Consider the following 18,740-nt stretch of genomic DNA (forward strand, 5'->3'; position numbering starts at 1 on the left):
GATTAGGCATGGTTTGTGTGTGATGAAAGGTTTTATGACATGTCGTGCCTTGATACTAATCTTGTTCGGCCACTGGGAAAGGAACTGGCCGAACAGGTTTTGGCTTCAGGCAGTGGAGTCAGCTCGCCAAGGTCACAGAGGAGTCAGCGAAGGTGTACGTGTCCTTCAGACTCGTTTTTGGCCTAGTCATTGGCCTATGTGAGGGCAACCACAAAATGGCTGCCGTTCGAATGGAACCCGAGGGTTCAGGACGGAAACTCTGATTTTAGGGTGTTTTCGTCACCTGAATATGACGAAAATGCTTGTGCAAAGTATTGTAATCATTCTCGGTCTGCTGATACCAAAATCGTCATGATACGACGATGTTTATAACACGGGTCCAGAATTTTCAGTACCACATTCCTTCATATCCTTTGGGAGTGCCGTGAGGTCGCGGCGTATTGGCACCGTGTGCATGCGGTAATGGAGTGTGTCACTGGGGTCGCTCTGTTGCCTGAGGCTCGTAGATGTTTGTTGAATGTGTGGGAGCCGAATTATTACAACGTTGCCCAGGCCCGGTGGCCGGCACTTGGGAACATGATTGCAAAGAGGGATATTGCTCAGCTTTGGGATTCCCGACGGCCTCCCACCGTGTCAGTATGGAAGGAGAACATGGACTGGTGCATGTTTAGAGAGAAGATGGTATATCTGGCTAGGGGCAAGCCTAGGGCGTGGAGTAAAATTTGGGGCCAGTGGAACACCTACCGAGGGAACATCTGTACGCCCCCCCTTGAAGACACTCTGGACATTTCTCTGTCCCCCTGATCCTGAGGTTCCTCGAATACTGTACTCCTTTTGCTGATTGTCCTGACTTCCCCACTGCCTTCCCCCCCTGGTCATCTCTATTGTCCTCCTGATTCTCCGCCTGGTATGGCAGGTCCCCCCCATCGGAGCTCGACACCGTCTAGAGTGTTCCTCGCCTTGAGTTTTGTTTTATTGTTTTTTTTGTTTGTTTCTTTTCTTACAAAAATGTAAAATATTGGTATCCTGCCTATCTTCTGAGTTGCTGAGAATATATCCTGTAATTCTGCTGGACCGCTGGGGATCAGTCGCTGCTTCGTGACGTCCAGCAATTGCTTTGCATATACTAGCGGCCGGCCCTTGTGGTTGTAGGCCCATATTTGTATTGGTGTTGTTTTGCACAATAAAGTTTTTCAAAAAATAAATAAATAAATAAATAAATAAACAAGCTACCCCCTCCAGGTTGCCCGATAGTGTCAGGCATACGGTCTCTCTTAGAGCCCCTTTCCGTCTATTGTGACTTCTTTTTGAAACCAATAATTCAAAATGCCTCGACTTACTTGAAAGATACCAAGAGTTTTTTATCTTTCCTACAGGACTTGAGGATAGGCAATGACACTACCATTCTCGTGTCACTGGATATCGAGAGTCTATATACTAGTATCCCCCAGGACGATACCATCAAAGTCATTCGGGAGGCTTTGGACTCTATTACTTGGACCTTTCAAACACCAAAACAATTTATCATTGACTGTGCCACTTTGGCACTCAAAAAAAACTTTTTTGAATATCAGGGTACATTGTACCTTCAGTCTACGGGCACTTCGATGGGCAGTACTTTTGCGCCGAGTGTGGCCGGGCTGTATGTTTATGATTTTGAATGTAAACATGTTTTGAGTACGTCTAATCCCTTTTCCTCTTATCTTTTATTTTGGAAGAGGTATATAGACAATATCTTCGTCATCTGGCAAGGTCCTGAAAACATCTTGTGCAATTTTTTAATTTGGATCAATACTTGTGATCCAAATTTGCACTTTACTCATACCTTCAGTAGAGATGAGATGATATTTCTAGATGTAGTGGTCATTAAAACAGAGGGGTTTCTATTGACGAAAACACATTATAAGCCCACTGCCAAAAACAATCTATTGACTTTTTCCAGCTTCCATCCGCGACCGTTGAGGGAAAATTTGCCCTATGGTAAATTTTTGCGCATTCGACGCAAGTGCAGCACAGTGGGTGACTTCCGGGAACAGTCCAAAGAGCTGACACAAAAATTGAGACAGAGGGGTTATCCAGAAAGAATACTCGCTAAGAGTTGCAAGAGGGCTAGGAATCAACCTAGAGAAATTCTCTTGCAAAATGTTCCTAAAGAAACGAGTGATATCCCCCTTACATGTGTCACCAGTTACAGTAGTGCCTCCAATGCCATTTGCAAATCCATCAAAAAACATTGGCGAATACTTGAGAGCAACCATATCAAATGGGAGAGACCGCTATTCTCTTATAAGAAGGCCAAGAGCATAAGAGACTCCCTGGTTCACACCAGACCCAGGATCCCGAAAATTCTCTCAGAAACCTCGGTTCTGAATGCATGGGGTTTACCACCAGTTTCGGGACACTTTCCGTGTGGATCATGCAGTGTCTGTTATTTAACTTCACCTACTAAGACACTGGTTTTGGAAAACGGGAAGGTTTGGACCCAACGGGGACATACCAATTGTAATACCACGGATGTGGTTTATCTGATTACCTGTCCCTGTGACCTGAACTATGTGGGGATGACCACAAGGAAGGTTAAACAGCGGATTGTAGAACATTGAAGCAACATCCGTTGTAAAAAAAGTACTACCAAACTGACTGAACATTTTATCCGTTTCAATCATACTGTGGATGATCTACACTGGACCATTATTGAGCAGGTCAAGACAGGGCTCAATCCATCCAATTTACTGTGTGAAAAGGAACAGAGATGGATTTACCGCATGTCAACGCATACAGTTGGGTTGAATGAGAATATCCCTTGGAGATCAGTCATGAGACGCAGCAATTAATGTAATTATTTGCAAGGAATTGCTGCTATCGATCTCATTATCTCTCATACCCCTCTTTCTTTTTTGACTGTGATGCTCTGTCCCTCCTTGCTTTCACCTATTTTGTTGGGGGGCCGATTTTAAATAAATAAATAATATATTCTAAATAATACAATCAAATATGGAATATGAACGCTCCCTCCAACTAGTTCTGGTCCACTGTTCTTTGCCTTTGGTGTTTTGCTCCCATATGTTTCTCTCTCATATTAAACCCTATTTCTTCTAAAACCCTACTTATTTCAGACCCTAGTGTCTTTGTTTATACTGAGCCACAAATAGGAATATTATCCTCTTCGATTGGTCATTCCTCTTTTTCTTTGTTTAGATTCCCGTGGTCTGTTAATCGTCTGCGCTGGGGTGAGTACGTTTCTGAAGTTCACTGCCCTTTTTGCGGTAATATGGGTTGGCATTCTAGCCTTTTTCTGAATGCAGGCAGTTTAGTCCTTCGTTCCTGTTGACAGGGACGTCCGCACGCCGGTGACATGACGTGTGGGCCTGCCTGCTACGGTCGAATGAGACTTCCTGTTTTGAATCTTCTTTATTTAAACACGATGACTCCACACGTATGACGACTCGGTGGTTCCACTAGGTTTACTTACCGGGCGGTAGACTTGGATGATGTAAGTACCGTTTTATACATTTTTTATAACGGTACGTTAGGGGTTAGGTTTCTCACAGGGACGGTAGTGACAAACATTTTCCCTATTTGTTCCTTTTCCCTTCAGTTGTTCTGTAGTCCCGCCACCCACCTGTATGCCTAAGGAGCAGGTTAACTTCCCGTTTTCACGCAAGCTCTGATTTTTAACTACTTCTCCCGAATGGTATCACTCGCCATTTGTCTGGTGGTGTTTGGTGTTGTTTTTTATTGTTATTGGTACCAAAGCTGAAGCAGGATTACAGTATAGATCGCAGTAATCCTGCAGCGTTTCCTTTTTCCTTTTTCACTTGATACATGTGTAATTGGGTAGACTCACTCTGTTTACACAGTGGATTCGAAGGATCTATATAAAATTGGAGATCCCTTCTTTGAATCTCTAAATCCTAAGAATTAATTAACATTGTCGCTGTCAATGTACCGGACAATGTATTTATAATTAGTTATTATTGTGTCTCCAGCCCTTTCAATCTGTTTGTTAAGAAGTTACAAATTGTATTGTTCTATTGGGTAAATATGTGAAATATGTATTATACACTTATATTTGTTTTATTACAGGTATTCTAAGGCCTTTTTGGAGTTCTCTAAGGCCTGTACAAAACCGTGAGTTTGTCCGGTTCTTTTTCACCTGAGGTCAGGGTGAGCCTTAGCGAGTTCATACCGCCAAGGTGTTGTTTTTTTATCTAAGGTCCTGAAGAAAGCTTTGTTAATTAACAGTTATAAGCTGAAACATGTCGACCAAATATTAAATATGATGTACCTGACCAAATAAAGCCAGTATTAATCATCCCACACTGTTTTTATTAGTGCCTGATCCGTCACCATTAAAATTGTTTTGGGGACGAATCATTGGCATTTTTTAATCTTCACTATTTTTTTCTTTTCATTCACGAGAATCTCATTGATTTGACACTTACGCTCCGCCTTAAACAAAGCGTTGAAGCATACCAGAGGTGCAGTAGGCACCCCTGGTAGAACCCTATGATGAAGCATGTCACCGACTAGGTAGGTGAGTGAGGGTTCTATATACCCATCTGATTGATCGGTCTTGTGACGTTTTTATTGATCCGTCTTGGTATCAATATAACCTTTTTTTCTTTCCTTTATTGCTATTGGGATTTAAGTTTCCCTTCTCACACTCTTTTGTTGTTTAAACCTATGACCCTAATGCCAACATGTTTCAGTCCTGCTAGGGCCCGAATAGGTCCCAGACTTTCTTCAGAGCAATCAAACAAAAAAACCCTCGCTGGAAGAGTATAGAAGAAGATTCCCTATACTGCTTTAAATTAAGAGCAGGTAGCTGCTCCTTGTTTTTTTATTTTAAAAAGATCATTAATCCTTTTTAATCCTCTTAACACTACATCTGTAAAAACAAACAGAGAAAAAGAATTCATAGTGTAGCATTTCTTTGAATACATATCGCTGCTTCCCATGTGTGGTGTGATCACCAATGCACCTCTGTTGCAAACAAGGCAAAAACACCATCTCACATCACTACCTTGATATGTGATCACAACATTCTTTAAATCTTACCACGCTTGCAAAGGTGTCAAAAACTGGTGTTGTGGCGATCTATCTATTGTATACTGTCAATATTCACATTCTTGTGCATGCTAGATCTCTGTGAAAACACCCGTGTCATTCACACTAAACAGCGGAATGCTGCAATCACTCAATGTGTTTAGTCACTCACATCATTCATTCACGCTATCCTCCTTACCCAATCATGGGGGAGGAAACTCATCTCCGGGCGCCGCACGGGGTAAAAGGGCAGCCCTGTAGTCAAACACTACTTGTCGGTATCAGGTTCACAATGGCAAAGAAAGAAACAAAGAACATAGTTAGAATTTGATCTTTAAAAATGCCTGTGTCCAAGTGGGCGGGCACGTACCTTTATCGCAATGACCACCATCATAATTACTCACATCATCAAGGGTCCTACCCCGCTTAGTCACCTACTCGGTGCTGGGTACACGGTCTTCTGCAAGAAAGGTTCCGGGACCGGAGTTTAAATGTACATCCAGTTTGCGGGGAGAACCAAAAATCCAACCGCTGGGTGCGGCCAACCAGTGCGTCACTGAACCGGCAAGCGCAAAAAACGTAATTGATCAAGCTGGAGTGCTGGGAAATGTAGTACTATCCATGCGCATACAGCAGATAATGGGTAACTCGAGCACAATTTTTTAATTAATTCAAATTGTAATAAAACGCGCGCTCGAATATAAGTGAGGAAATAGCAAATTTATATAAGGACAAATATCCTCTATTGTCATATCAGTATTTCAACTACCCCCACTGTTCAATAACTTTATTCAATTTAAAAAAAAGGAGAAGCACTGAGGAGCGCGTGCTGGAGTGGGGTTTTCTTTAAAAATTGTATACCCTCTCCATTTTGCATGTTTACATTAATAAGAATAATTAATTAATAGTAATTGTACTAATTGTTTGCTGTGTGAATTAACCAACATTACTAATATAAGAAATACACGTGGGAATTGCATCTGCATGGCCTAATTAATACGTAAACTAATTTTCGTATGCATATTAATTATAGACAATTAGAAATTGCATGATTATATGTTGCTTTCGTGATGTATTCGTGATGTGTGCTTTATTAATGTGAATATAACCCGCATTAAGTGTTGCTTCTGCTAGATAAATACACACACATATGGGTATTAGTAAGGGGATAACATTTTATTAGTCATTTCTATGTATTAATTACATTTTTGTGTTTCTTTGCTTAAGTTGACCATTTGGTGGCCACAAAATGGCTGACACCCCTATCAGACGAATTGACTTCATTTGTGAACGTCTCTGGGTGAAGTGCGCATGCGTCACCATCAGCAGCAGTGGCCTTTGGACGACCCTAACTCAACTGTGCCACACAAGTGCACACGGGGCTACCAGCCAGCTGCTCTGAAAGAAACAATAAAAGATACATCTCCGAAGGGAAAAATGAACTATATCTAAAGACACATTTTCCGTATGGGAAAGCTGTTGAACCATTTTAAACGGACCAATTAGATGCATTCAAAATATCATTCGTTACTTTGTGGAATGCAATTTTATTATAAAAATGGTAAAATAGAGAGGTTGAAAAGCGAGACCCTTCAGAAGATTTTCGATTTCCTGACGTTATGCTGACGGAGAGGACGGTGACACTGCAGGACAGCTGTTTCCTAAGACTCTGACAGTATGAACTGATGACCAAGATTTTGACTTAGAAGACGACTTTTAGCCAGAATAGGTAAATATGATGGTCTATTGCTTGATTAAACCAGAGACTCAATTGCAATTATTTAGATAAAAATTTAAAATTCATTACAAGAACTGTGTTGGGTCATTATTATGAGAAAAATGTATTTATGTAAATAATGTTATAGATTTTGTTATCACTCTAACCTGCAGCTAGCTGATCCATGGCCTATTCATGGGAGGAGTACTAAAAGGTGAAGTTTAGGTCTTTATAAATAGGGATATTACTTCCTTCCATTACAGCGAGTGGTACAATCGCCTCCTTGGAAACAGGTAATTAGAAGGATGAATGTTGGTGTTATGGGCCCCACCAGCGAATGTAGGGATTGTGTGTGATCTATGATCTGTGACGAAGGGAGGGATTTTGCATTCCGCGCTGCATCACGCGGATGTAATGGTAAATGCGGCACTAGGTCCCTCTCATTATGGACTTAGAACACTTCTTGATCTATTACATATGATTGTGAGGCTTACAATATAAACGGAGAAAAAATACTGCTTGTATTTTTATTTTCGAAATTGTGCAATCCAAAACTCTGCTAATCTTTTCTGAAGGCATGCAAGGTAGGTGTTTTTTTGTGATGTGGAAAGTATTGTAGGCTCCAACCACTAAGAGCATACTAATATTTCATCCAAAATATCATGATAATGTTCATGAACAGTCCTGTGTAGCTGTTTACTGTAACGTTATCACAGGAGCACTAATAGGTATATATCATTTCCATTTTATTCCTTATACCGATAAAGATGCATGAAGTTAGTTGAAAATAATGGGGTCATCTTTTGTTAAATTGATTCCAAGGAATTGAATCGTTTAATCCAGTTACATGGGTTTTCAAGGAGGGAACTAATCAGGGTGCTACCGCTTGCAATACGTTTAACATCCAGGAAGGAGACTACTTCACTGTTTGTTGTCATGGTAAAGTTCAGGTGTGGGTTTAGTTGGTTTATCCAGTCTAGAACGTTATTCAAAATGGACTTGCCGCCCTTCCAAATGACCAGAATATCGTTGATGTATCTATACCACTTACAGATGTTATCAGAGTAAGGGTTGTGGGGCCAGATGTATTGATCTTCGAAATGGCCCACGTACAGACACACTATGCTCGGCGCAAAGGTGCTGCCCATAGACATGCCATGTACCTGTAGATACATCTGGTCTTCAATGTAAAGAAGTTCTCCGTCAAGGCTAGGTGCATGAGAGTGATGACCCAGCTGACCGGTGCTTCCCATTGCCATTTTTCCTGTCTTAAGAGGGCCTCTATCACTCAAATGCTTTCTTCCTGTGAAATGCTGGTATACAGCTCTCCCACGTCTAGACAGACCATAGTATTTTCCACTGGGTCATATGCTATGTCTGTCAAGAGATTCAGTAGATGTTTAGTATCTTGCACATGTGAATTAATGCGCGTTACAATCAGTCATAGAAACCAATCAGTATATTTGGATAAGGGGTCGCAAATAGACCCTATACCAGACACGATCGGCCTTCCCGGAGGTGGAATTATACCCTTATGTATTTTGGGTATTGTGTAAAACAATGGCACTCTGGGGTCATCTGGGGTGAAAAAATCGTGTTCTTTTTTGTGATCCGGTTGTGTTCTACTGCATCTATAGCCAATGTTCTTATTTTCTTTTTGAGACGTGCAGAGGGATCTCTGTTGATGTTTTGGTAGTATTTTTCATCAGCCGAGAGATTGATGCATGCTGTTCTGTAGGCATTCATACTTTGAATAACCGTAACTCCCCCTTTATGAGCCGGCTTGAGATCAATATCAGATCTTGCATTCAAAACGCGCACTCGAATACAATTGAGGAACTCTTATGAGGAAATAGCAAATTTATATAAGGACAGATATCCTCTATTGTCATATCAGTATTTCAACTACCCCCACTGTTCAAATTAACGATAGCTTTATTCAATTTTTAAAAAAGGAGAAGCACTGAGGAGCATGGATGTGATGGTAAATGCGGCACTAGGTCCCACTCATTATGGACTTAGAACACCTCTTGATCTATTACATACGATTGTGAGGCTTACAATATAAATGGAGCAGAGATACTGCTTGTATTTTCATTTTCGACATTGTGCAATCAAAAACTCTGACAATCTTTTCTGAAGGCGTACAAGGTCAGCGTTTTTTTGTGATGTGCAAAGTATTGTAGGCTGTAACCACTAAGATCTTACTCATTAGGCGGTAAATTCCGTTCCACTAGCGGAATTTGCGCAATTTGGGTCATTTCGAGTTCCGCGGAATTGCGCAAAATTTTGCATTCTGCTGCTTTGCGGAATTTTTTGCTTGTTCGTGTTCTCAAAATGCGTGTTTGCAAGATATTTCCTCCGAGCATGCAAACAGTGTTCGCGAACAGGAAAAAAGCATCGCGAACAAGCAATTCCGCGTGTTCACGGAATTTCTACGTGCTCGTGCAGATTTGTTTCCGTTTCGTGGAGCTTTGCGTAGCACGACTATGCAAATTCCGCCCACCCCTACTCATATTTTATCTAAAATATCATGATAATGTTCATGAACAGTCCTGTGTAGCTGTTTACAGTAACGTTATCACAGGAGCATTAATAGGTATATATCTACTTCATTTCATTCCTCATACTGATAATGATGCCTGAAGTTGGATGAGAATAATGGGGTCAGGGTGTCAGGGTGTATGAGGGTAGTTAAAACAAAAGGAATCATTTCCTTCCCCACTCCTTAGTGGGTCTCTTAATCTTAGGACTTCCCACTGGACCCCAATAAGGCTTATTATAGAGTAAATCGTGGTGTAACTCCACGCACCAAAAGAGTATTTATCGTGATTTAGTGTTGTACACACGAGAGGTTGTACTCTTTATAAGAATTTCCTCTCGGCCCTTACAGCATAGGGAAAGGGCTCTTTCCCCGTTTTGCCATAGGTGTATTAAAGTGGTTAATGGCCACCAAGTGTCATTTCTCATCGACACAGGTGCTACCTGCTCCACTGTTAGAACATCGGAAGTCCCAAACTGACCTTTCTCGGGAAAGAAGATTCAAGTTGTAGGTGTCACAAATAAACAAATAACTAATCCTTTTTCTAAGAAAGTGCCTGTAAAACAGGTTCATTTGAGGATGATCACCAATTTGTGGTAATTGATTTAAGTCCCGTAAATCTGTTAGGAAGGTATCCTTTGTGCAAGTTAAATTTCACTTTTACTGTACATCGAATAGAGTTTAATTCCAAATGCATGAAGAAGATGTTGAATCTGAAATGGTCCGGCAAGAAGCCGCTGTAGGATTGTAGCCTTTAATAAAGGTAGAGGATTTAACTCCTAATTTATGCAATACTGTAAAATAAGAAGTGTAGGATTTTTGGGGGTAAGACTTCAGACTAATCAAAGGTGTAGAGACAGTCTGTTTCACGATAAAGACAAGCACATTTTTCCCCCAGAACACCATCATTGCTGGAATAACTTAAGTGATTGAAAACATGAAAAAAGGGATTTTGAAAGAAATTGTTGGAAGTCCTTGCAATCCACCTGTTATGTGTTTACAGAAGCCCAATAGAAAGTATTGAATTGCACAGGATCTTCAAAAATGTACAATATAGCTGCCCCATGTTAGCTGGTGGTACTGAATCCAACAACAACACTAGTTCAGATTCCCTGCATAGCAGAATTATTTACCGTAGTGGAACTCTGCCAGGCATTTTTCTCAATCCTGTTGCATGAGGACAGTCCAAATTTTGTTCTAAGTTGTATTTAGAGATAGAGCTTTGACATGGTGTCAAGTTCAACAGGGGTATACAGTGACTCCTTCAATCTTTAATCAGATCTTGAAAAAGAATCTTGAGACTCTACAGATGCATTGCAAATCAATTCTTGTGCAGTGCATTGATGACCTGCTTGTTGCATCATTGTTATTTTTAATCATTTAGCTGAGAATGGACACAGGATGTCTCTCAGCAAATTACAATAGTGTCAAAAAGAAGTCCTATATTTGGGACAAGAAGGGCATGAGAAAGGTGTCACAGGAGAGAATCAAGACAATATGGAAAACGAACCCACCCAGAACTCAGAGAGAAGTCAGGATGTTCTTGGGAATGGTTGGCCTACTCTAGACTGTGGATACCAAACTTTTCACTAGTGGCCAAGCTTTTACTGAGGCTGATGCACAAAGATGTACCTGATCCCCTTCCACGGGGCAAAGATTGCTTGAAAGCTTTCTGAGAGCTAAGAAAAAGTCTCCGCTGTGCACTGGTAGTGGGAATGTCTATTTACAGTAAAATGTTCACATTGTTTTGCAGTGAGAGGGATGGCTGCGCTCAGTCCGTGCTAACTCAGTTTCATGGAGACCCGTGGCACATTTTTCAACCACCTCGTTGCTGCATGACTGCCCACCTGCCTTAAAGCAATTGCAGTAGTTAGTGTCAGTATTGAGAGAAGTGAGAGCATACTGATGGGACACCCTCTTACAGTGATGGTCCCTCACTTCATGGACATTTTGCTCACCTGTACCAAAACACAGTATTTGACAAACATTAGACTTACAAAATATGAATAACAAATACTTGCTGCAAACAATATTGTTCTTAAGAGGTGTCAAACACTCAATCTAGCTACATTGTTATAGTTGCCTGAAAGTGAAATTGATGGAGATAAAGTTGAGCATGACCGCTTGGATGTTACGGATTTATGCACCAAGCCAAGCCCAGATTTTAAAGGTGAACCTCCTGTCGATGAACCTGGCTTTGATTTGTGGACAGCCCATGTTTACGAGACAATGTGAGAACTTTGAGAGCAGCTTACGAAGCTTGAACAAGTTCATACAATCTTTCAGCTCAATTGAGAATGACTAAATTTAGTATCAGTATGGCTTCGGTGTGGTCAATGATTGGCAGTTGTGGTCTCAGAGGGGATTTATAACATCATCTGGTTCTCCAATACGTAACGGAGAATATGTGATGAAACTGTTAGAAGCTTTGCAACTACCATAAGAGATTACCATAGTTAAATATGCAGGCACTGAAGTGGAAATGATTATGTCACTGTTGAAAATCGATATGCTAATGAAGTTGCAGAATATGGTGCAATTTTGGCATGCACATTAAATGGAAAATATCCAAATGAATCCCATTAGGACATTACCATTTCAACGTTGCTGTCAGTAGATGATAGTTGTGAGGAAATGAAAAGATTGTAGGAAGATGTGTCAGAGGACAAGAACAGCAAGGATGGATCAGACCAGGATGTGTTAAAAATGCAAATGACATTTGGGTTTCATCTGGTGGAAGACAAGTGTTGCCAGATAGCCTGTAGTTTCCCATGACACAACATTTTCATGGTCAATCAATCAATCAATTAATCAGGAATTTATATAGCATGGCTACTCACCCGTAAGGGTCTCGAAGCGGTGTTTCCAGCCATCTGGGAAGGTGGCGGTTTCCATGGAGCAGTTGATGGTAAGGTGAAGCTCTAGGAGGAAGGCTTGCCGCTCTATGGAAGATGTGAAATGGGCAAGGGTCCGATGGGGCTCCAGAGTGGATGCTCTTCATGGTCTTGAGTGTGTCTTCTGTGGTAAGCGGGGTCCAGTTGAGCAGGATCTGTTGGGGTGCAGCGGTGTTGCATGCGGTAGTGATGGATATTGAGGCAGGGTCTTGGGTGTAAAAGCTGTTGTAGATCTACCTGATCTTTTGGTGGAAGAAGGTGCCAAGTTTGTTGCAGAGGTCTTAGGAGGGTGGTACGTCTGTGGTCTCAATGTTGGGCCTGGCAAACTCCTTGACAATGGTGAACAGTTCCTTGCTGTTGTGTGCGTGGCATTGATTCTGTCTTGGAGGGCTTTTTTCTTTGTGGCTTTAGGGAGGTGGTGTTTTGCATTGATGGCGGTTTTGAAGGCTGCTCGGGTTTCCAGCATTTTGTTGTTCCTCCATTTCTCCTCGAGTTGTCTTCAGGTGCGTCTGGACTCTTGGAGGCTGGGAGTGAACCAGATGGCTTTCTTGGAGTGCTGCTTGCTTTGGGTCCTCTTGAGGAGAACCAGTGTGTTGGTGCAATTAGAGATACATCACTGGAGGTTACGTGCTAAGGTGTAGACATCTGTTAATGTCTGTGGTGTGGTGGTGCTGAGGAAGGAGGTGAGGTGTTCCTTAGTGGCTTTGTTCCAGCTGTGACGGGGAGGCGGTGAGGGCAGTGGTGGATGGTGGGGGTGGCAAAGGTGAAGTGCACACAGTGGTGGTCAATCCATAGGAGTTCGGTGATGTGTCTATGAAGACGGGGTCGAGCGTGTGTCCGGCTGCATGGGTCAGGGTGGTGACTAGCTGCTTGAGTCCGATGTTGGTGAGGTTGTCTAGCAGGGACATGGTGTTCCAGTTGCTTGGGTTGTCCAGGTGGAAGTTGAGGTTGCCAAGTAGGATGTAGTTTGTGGATGCGAGAGCTTGCAGAGAAATGTGGTTTACGATGGCATCGGTGAAGGGCGGATAGGATCAGAGTGGCTTGTAGATGAGGGAGCCGTGGAGGCTGGTGTTGGGGTCTGTCTGGAGCTGGATCTCGAGATGTTCCACAGTTGTCGTAGGGTTGTTAGAGTGGAAAGGGATACTAGGGTTTGGTTATTTAGACAGAACTGGTTTAATTCCAGATTGAGAGTTGTAGTTGAAGAGCTATGCCATAGGTGTGTGACATGTCAACAGATGAATGTAGGGATTGGAACCCCTGCAACATTGAGTCCCATTTGGAGATCAGGAGGATGGTTTAATAGAATGCAAAAAAGACTTTCTCAAAATGTCTGTCTGTAATTGGCTGAGATAGGTCCTGGCTATATTTGGAAGCCCTTGCAACTCACCGAATATGGGCATACAGAACACTTACGGCAAGTATATATGTGCACACATGCATATTTCAGGGGTGCAACAGGGTGTCCTTTTGGCAGCCTTGCAACCTTGAAATTGTATTCTCAATTTGCGATTCTCTAATTGGTAATCGCAAATTGAGAATGTCTTCCCATTCATTCCTATGGGCCTCCTAGCCCATAGGAATGAATGGGAAGGTATTCCTTATTTGCTAATCTCAATTTGCAATTTGCAAATAAGGAATATGTAGGATTCGCAAACTTTTTAGCAAATACTACATACATTGCATTTTGCGATTCTCTAATTGCGATTCTCTAAAAATCGCAAAACTCTTTTTTGATACATATTGCCCAAGGTGTCCCCGAACAAGTTACAGTACTGCCAAAAAGAGGTCCTATATTTAGGACATCAAATTGAGAAGGGAATAAGGAAGGTGTCACATGAATCACAACATTCCTGAGAATTAAATCGCCTAAAACACAGAGAAAGTTAGAATGTTCCTGGGAATTATGGGCTACTCGAGACAGTAGATGCCCAACTTTTTCCTAGTAGCTAAGCCATTACTGAGTATGAGTTACACAGATGTAGATGTGTCTGATCCACTTCCATGGGACACAAACTGCTTAAAGGCATTCCTAGAGCTGAGAGAATGTCTCTGTCGTGTCCCTGCACTAGGAATGCCTGATTATAGTAAAATGTTCACTTTGTTTTGTAGTGAGAGGGAGGGATGCACTCTCTCAGTGCTTACTCATTTGCATAGAGACTCTTAAAGACCTGTGACAAAATTTTCAACTACTCTTGACCCTGTTGCCGCAGGATTGCCCGGCTGCCTTTAAGCAGTTGTGGCAGTTGGTGTCAGTATTGAGAGAAGTGAGAGTAAAGTCATGGGACATCCCCTTACAGAGATGGTGCCTCACTCGGTCAAAATCTTGCTTACCAGCTCTAAGACCCAATATTTGACAACAGCAGACTTAAAATATGAACAATTGAGTCTTCAGGAGATGTCAAACTCTTAATACAGCTACACTGTTCCCATTGCTTGAAATTGAAATTGATGGTAATGAGATTCAGCATGAGTCTCTCGACGTTATGGATCTATACACCAAGCCAAGATCTGACATTAAGGGAATTTGAGAGCAGCTCATGCTGCTGTTCAATTAAGGAAGTGGTAGAAGCCTCCTGGCTTCGAGGTGATACTTCTGCATAGGTGGCAGAATTGGTCGCCCTTACCAGACCATGTTATCTGTCAGAGCAGTTGCGGATGACATTATTTACTGATAGTCAGTATGGCTTCGGTGTTGTCCATGGTTTTGGACAGTTATGGTCACAAAGGGGATTCATTACTTTCGTGATTCTCAATGTGGAATAGAGAATATGTGACAAAATTGTGGGAAGCATTACAATTGCCATGAGAAATTGCACTACAGGAGCGGAAATAATTAATTGGATGTACTTACCTGGAACAGATATGCCAATTAAGTTGCTTGGTATAGTGTGATTTTGACAGGTGCTTTAATAGAGAATATGAAAATGAACCTGATGAGGACAACATCTTTTCAATGCTGTTGTTAGTAGCTGATACGTGGAAGGAAATTCAAAGATTGTAATAAGAAGAGTCAGAGGCAGAACAGCAATGATGATGGTTCAGAGCAGGATTTGTCAAAAATGCAAATGACATTTGGTTTCAGCTGATGGAAGACCTGTAGTGCCTTATACCGTTTTTTCCCCTGACAAGGCATTTCCATGGCCCTGCACAAATTGGAACAGATGCAAAGGTGAAATTATTTATGCAGAACTGGTATAATCCCCGATTTAGAGTTCCAGCTTAGGAATTATGACATAGATGTGTGACATGACATCAGAAGAATGTAAGTAAAAGAAGCCCAGTAATGATAAGTCACAGAGGGAGTTCAGAAAGACCCTTCAATATGATGCAGTTGGCTTTTATCAAAATGCCTGCTTCTAGTGGACTCAGATATATCTTTGTTATTGAGTGCATTTTTTCTTGATGATCGTAAGTCTACCCAACACGAAGAAATGACAGTCTCATTGTACCCAAGCTGCTGTTGGGAAAACTCCCATGTTTGGATTTCCAGTTTCACTGGAGTCAGACTGAGGGAAACATTTTAGGAATGACCTAATGGGGTGAATTGGAACTAGGGAATCCCTGGTGCTCATATAATTTCATATTTGTTTTTTAACAACAATTTGTAATCAGTTGTGGTGCTCAAGGAGAGAGGAATCACCCTAACCTTCCCAACGTTAGAGCAGTCCTTGGCTCATGTATGCATCAAGTGTAACAAAGAAATTCCAATGGTTATACAAAACAGAAGAACAATGCAATATTTTCAGATCTTTGTCTTTAATTCTTTTCACCCAGCCAACACGTGTTTCGTCGATATGGGAATACCCTGCAACTTCTTCAGGGCTAAAGGAACATCATAATAATGGTTTTAAAGTCAAAAGTGTATACATTTGCAAACATGGTGAATAAGCATTTCACCACTGTGTAGTGAACCATCCTGATGGTGGAGGTGGTACAGCGCCCCCCTGGTGGAAACCCAGGCGACAGGTGATAGTGTGTAAGGGTCTAACATTTGGAGGGTTAGGGTGATTCCCATCTCCATGAGCACCGCAACTGATTACACATTTTTGTAAAAAAACTAATATGAAATTATATGAGCACCAGGGATTCCCTAGTTCCAATTCACCCCATTGGGACATTAACCTAGGACACAGTTACTACGGGGTGGCTCTAGCGTAGTACTCAGGAGATACTTAAGGTAGTAATGGATACTATGGACAGAGACAAAATAGTGGAAGAGCTATTTGATAGTTTAACCAAAGGTAGTACTATTGGAATTTCACTCCAAAGTGGAAACCAGCAACATAATGGTCTCAGGGAGAAATTCATCAGATTGGAAGGACTGCAGAAAAATAAGAACTCAAAATGGTGGAACAGAGCCACACTTAAACAACACTTTGGACTAAACGAATCCCCAGAGGTCTTAGGTCTCAGATATTTCCAACTTATGATGACTTGAATGAGGAGCTCCTAAAATTATGGGAAGTTGACCTTACAGCTAACTCAAACAAACTAATGGGGATTCTTATAGAGAATGCTGAACGTAAGGTGACAAAACTACAAATGGAAATTACTGTTTTGGAAAAGGAGATTAGGGATCTAAACCTAAGAGAGGCAACAGAGAAGAATTATGTCATCCTGAAAGATGTACCACAAAAACATCAAGATGACATAAAACAGAGAAAGGCAAAGAAACTCAGGAGAGATTAAATTGATTATAAAGAAGGGAGGATCTTTAGCTTAGCCAGGAAATATGATTTGCTACAAGCTGATAAAGAGCCAAATAGACGTGGTAGACAGGGTACCATCTCTGTCTCTTGAAGTTCCACTTCTTTGAGTGCACCACCCACTAGTGACAACGATGTTGATACGAATACAGGGGCATCAAGCAGTAACAGTAAGAGAGGTCCAGAGAATAAAGAGGGTCAACCGAGACCAACCCAGACGTGGGAGCTTTACAAAAAAACAGAGAGGTAAGAGAGCAGGAAGTAGAAGAAGACAGAATGAAGTTGAGATCAGGGGACAAAAGAAGCTAAAGTATGCCAAGAACATGGGGGTGGAGGTGATTAATCTCTCCAACAAAACACTGACTCCTGACATGAATATTTAGTTGGAGAAAGGTTTGGGATTTTGTCCGAGTGAAGAGGGGGATATGTGCAGATTGAAAGTGGATCTTTAAATTTGTAAGGGGGTTAAAAGTGGATAAAGTCTTTAGTTATACTGTGCATAGTAAAACAAAAGTGAACATTCCATCCCTTATAGTGTCTGATGTATTAATCATACAGGATGTACGTGATAATCAGTTAATATTGTCCATCACACATCTGAAACAGGCACCTAGCAACATGGCTATGTTATTTGGGGGCTTAAACATCAATTCAGACAATTATTTTCAAAAAAGACAAATAAAAATAATTAAGAAGAATTCTCCATGGCCAAGGTTGCAGTAGAAGAATAGGGCTGAAATATTTAGCATTTAGAAAATGGAGTAGAGCTAGGAATGACTCACAAAGATCATTGTATATAAGCTGAATGAAATAACTGTAAGTTAATCATCAAACGTTTTGCTCAATTTGCACAAGTTGAAGTCAATTCAGAGCATTACATCTGCCTGCTGCTACTTCTTTCTGCTGACGTTCTGACTGTAGACAAACATATGTTTCCTTATCAAGGCTAGGTGTACATTAGTAATTACTGCTACACTATGAGTTACTATGCTCATATGCATAGCTCTTTTAGTTGGTATGAGTATTACCACAGAGATGGAAACACCTTGATCTACACCTACAACTAAATCATTTACACATACAATATATGAGATAAAATCAAAAGCTTCATTTATAAATTCTCCAAATGGAGTTTCCATATCAAATCTTTATTCTACATTAGTTCAAGAATAGACACAATCTTTAGATGCTAAGATGTGTTATGTCTGTGCACACTTACCTTCTTCAGCTACAGAGGAGGTAACATTCCATCATATTCCACTTTCATTTACAGTTACCTGTAGTATATAGCTTACTTTATTTTATAAACAGAATCAATTTGAAAATTACTTTTCAAAATATGATTTTATACTTTCTAAAGTCCCCCTTCACAAAATAATTAAATTCACCCTCAAACTAAGGAGATGGTGACAGCTTGGTATTTCTTTGGATCCCTTACAAACATAGACACTGTTAAGGCATATGAACAACATTTCACATGCTTAATGAAGCCATTAGAAGATAAATCTATCCAAGAATTGGAGGAAAAGAGAGCTCATATTTTTCATAGGATAAAAGTGAGAAGGTGTATTAAAGAATGTGTGGAAAGAAGAGAAAGACAAATATAAAAAGAAAATTACATATCCAAAATTGAAATTAGAAAGTTCACAGAAAGGGAATTATGCTTTTACAACAGAAGTAATCTCATTACAACAATACATATGGGGATAAGTAGTTGTGAACATACATTTTAAGTTCTTAGCGGGCCTGTTCAAATACTAACTGGGTAGGACCCAGTTATCCCTGGAGTATACTTTATTTGTGGGCAAGATGCATTTCCATAAGTTACATGC

Source organism: Triturus cristatus, chromosome 5_1 (assembly GCF_964204655.1).
Source record: "Triturus cristatus chromosome 5_1, aTriCri1.1, whole genome shotgun sequence".
Taxonomy (NCBI): domain Eukaryota; kingdom Metazoa; phylum Chordata; class Amphibia; order Caudata; family Salamandridae; genus Triturus; species Triturus cristatus.